We start from the raw sequence: 3,968 nt of genomic DNA, 5'->3' as shown, positions 1-3,968 counted from the left end.
AACATCAGTGCACACCAATACATAACAATAATTCCTAAAGGGTGTTAACTGTATGAAGTCATTGTGTGTTTGCAATGTAGAGTACCATGAGCATAACTCAAAAAAGAAAAAGAAAAAAGAAACCTCTCTAGAGGAGAGAAAGAAGAAGAAAATGAAAAAGAAAATGTAAGATTTGCCATTCACCAAAAGGCATATCAGTGTCTATACAAAATTTCCCTTCACCAGTATTCTCATCCTTCCTCCACCCTTTGTGCATGCCAAGGCACCCTGCAGTAATACTGGTGTTATCGTGCTGTTGAGATATACTGGGTTTGGGCAGAACTCTGAAGGACCTAGGCATGTGGAGTTTGAACTGTACTTGGGTCCATGTATTGTGCCACCCTGTGTGAACGCAAAAGATGAAGAAGAAACTGTAGGGAAACAGAATAGAGTTGGCGACAGAAGAGTTTGTAGAGGAGGAGAAGATTTTATAAAAATTTGACAACTGGATTGGGCACTACGGGGAAGTGATTCTCTACTTGGTCTACTCCCCTTAAAAAAATGTATGTTTATCGTATCGCTATTGGGACTATCCGAGCCATCAATCCAGTGTCCTGTCCATCCTAAATTCGTAGGGAACCCGGTATCTGTGAGATAATTTCCTCTACCTGTGATGGACATGAATCTAGAACCATGAAATGCAACATTAGTCTTTGTGGGTATCCAACATACTTTGTGCTGGGCGGGAACACGCTATATGTATACCATCTCTAACAAAACTCCTGTTAAGTTAATCAGGGGCCATTTTTGCTACAGAAAGAAGCAAAAGTTTAGAGGCCTCATCTTAACCCCAGCAAGTTTTGTCAAAAGGGTCAAGTTGCATTTATTCCGTTCTTCTCATTAACCGAATCTGTGTTTTCTATATGGCTTATGATTCCTTACTATATGTCTCTTGGTCCCGTCTATGTGTTTAATAATGTGGCTTGTGTTTTCTGTCTAGGTGGTCTATATTGACTATGTGTCCTACTACTCCTACAATCTCTGGCAAAATGCCCTTCCTTCCTACAAGTGTAAACATATTATTGACCATTAGGGATCTGTGGTTTGGACTGATGGGTCTTTCCTGTATGTGCTAGTATACTTACCGTCCTCAACCTCTCCACCTGTTGTTTTCTGCGCCTAGCACTATTCTTGTGATGTTCAATAGCACATTTTCTTAGATTAGCTACTGTGACCCCTTTCCAATTTTGCAAAGAAGTCTGCACCCTGCCCTCAATGCCTTATTGAGCCCGTCCATTAGCAAAGAGACAGACACCTCCCATTTGCCGAATTAGTGTTTACCAGTGGTGATCTTATCCAGATGGAGAGTTTTCTATTACTGCAAAAGACAAAAAAAAAAAAGGTTTAACAAACTTCTAGGTCATGCAAAGTATTCATTCAATCCTTCTCATCCCGTATTAAGGGTCTGTACATGGTCCAACAAACATTTTCGAGCTCATCTTGACTAGGGGCATTACTAGGAATGAATACTTCTTATATGGTAACTGAAAGAAATACCCGGGGGTTACCCTGTCTCTGACCGCTTTCCTACTGGCAAATAGTAATGTGCGGACAGGTTTTTTTCTCCATTTCTGACGTTACTTTCTTGATTTTTTTGTTTTATTGTTGGGTTTTACTATATATGTACACGAATGATACCATACTTACCAGTTCCACTGGTCTCAGCCACTTCCCCCGCACGCTACTGCTCTTCTTTTACCGGTTGGATACTCCTCTGGGTGCATGAGAAATGGCTGAAAACAATCAAGTCACCTTCTCCTAAATAAAACTTCAACCATTCATTAGTACATATATAGGTTACAGTCATATTTTTCATATTTTTATTGTTTTCTATAGTTTGTATGCTGGCCGTAACTGCTTCCACATCTACATATGGCGGTGTACTTGCATTCTCTTTTTTTCTTCCTACTTGTTTATTGTTGCTACAAGTTCAAACAGTTCTTATATTTCCATTCTTGTCTTATATGACTTTGGTTTGACATACCACCTGCAATACTTTAGGATCAAACTCACCAATCCCTCTTGCTGCCACAGGTTTAAACAATTTGTATGTCTGACCCTTTGTTTTCTGGATTTTATCAGACATATTTGAATACCTACATTCTGCAGTACCTCTGGTTCAAAGCTGCCCACCCTAGGGAATGATACCCTATCGTTGTCAGTCATACGTACCCATTCATCACAGTAAACTTCAGCGTGTGGACCATATTTTCCACACATAATAAACCTTGCTGACCCTCTCGGCTGCAATTCTGACCTTCTCGGTCCCGAGTCTGACCTTCTTGGTCCCAACTCTTCTGCCTGAACCCTGGCTACCATTCGTCCCTTAGTTGAGCAGCTGGCTCCCATAATTTGTGGGTCTTGCCTTCTCGGCTATTCCCACAAATACCAAAATACTCAATATAAGGTGATGGTGAAACTTCTCCGAGCGCTTCCACCCACTCTCGCCCACGTTGGCCGGTACTACCATACACTGTCGATAGTGAAGGCGATGTACCCAACTTAGGGCTCCTATCAGACCTTACTGCACTGTGATTTCTCTTGGTGGAGGTTCTGTTGGAATATTTTCCTGAGAGAGACAGCGAAAAATTCCTTTCGATATTTCAACTGGAATTGTTTGTAGGGTGAAAAACAGAGAAATTAGATAACTATCCTACACCCTTTCCAGTGGAAGCCGACCAGGGAGATTTCCCAACATTATCAAAGAAAAACCCCTTTGTCTATACAATCATGTCTGCGTATGCTTTTCCACAGCGCATATGACACAATGGTATCACGTTGTGCTGTGTAGAACAAACGGACATGCGATGCAATAGCACAGCCTATAGATACTAGTTATCTATATGCCCTACGATTGCTGTAGACCACCTAGCCTTGACCACTCCAGATCACCTAGTTGTATGGGACACCTAGACCACTTCAGATCACTTAGACCACTTAGTTCTAATCACGCAAGGTAGCGAACCCTACGCCACCGGGCCTCTACTAACCCAGTGTTACCACTCCAGCCACTTAGACCACTTCAGTTCCTGGGTTCAGCTCCACTCCCTCCACTTTCACTCACTCAAATACGCTTTGTTTTTCTGTACAGAAAATTTTCACTCGTTCTGATTGGCAGCTTTACCCCCAGAGGCAATACAGTTTTTAAACTAAATTTAGAGTAACGTGCTTTTGAAATCGGATAGTTATGTACGATTGTATTAAATGTCTACTATCCCACCTTAATTGAACAAATATTGTGTGGTTTTATTATGTGCACACAACCCTACGCAAACGTGCGTACCTCTATGCCACGTGTGCGGCCTTGCGCCACGTGCACGTTTTTTTACGCTGTCCTCACGTTCCGTACCACGTGTACCAATGTGCATACACAATAAAACTAATCACACAACTCTATAAATGTGAGCGATACTAACTATACTCGCTCACAAGCACAACCGTTTGTTCTGTGTAACCTTTAACAACTGGGACAGACCTGCGTGTTGTGCTTTATATTTACTTCCTTAAACACTTTTATTTCAAATTTACCTATCTAGCAACAAATGTATCCGATTTCACACAGATCTATAATGACTGCAATAATCTATAATTTAAATGATATGATTCAGATTGGATAGCTATCTTACAGAACATACACTGATATAAATATACACATAATTATAATAATATTATATATATGTATCATTCACTGGCCTTCTATGAGACACCTTCACCCATTCAGTGCTTCTAATTTGCATATCAAAGATGTTTTGCCTGCCTGTACTAGTGGTTGAACCAGTTAATTAACATTTCAATGTCTATCTTATAGCAAACAGAGAGTTAACTAAATCCTGGGAAAGAAGAGGAAAAAAAAAGTATTTTTTCTTTTTTTCTGTGTGCAATTTCTTACACCAAGCCAAGCATTTATCTCACCATTTACTCTCACTAGG

This window comes from Pseudophryne corroboree, chromosome 1, assembly GCF_028390025.1.
Source record: "Pseudophryne corroboree isolate aPseCor3 chromosome 1, aPseCor3.hap2, whole genome shotgun sequence".
NCBI lineage: Eukaryota > Metazoa > Chordata > Amphibia > Anura > Myobatrachidae > Pseudophryne > Pseudophryne corroboree.
The sequence above is the reverse complement of the archived record's forward strand: the minus strand, read 5'-3'. Positions refer to the sequence as shown.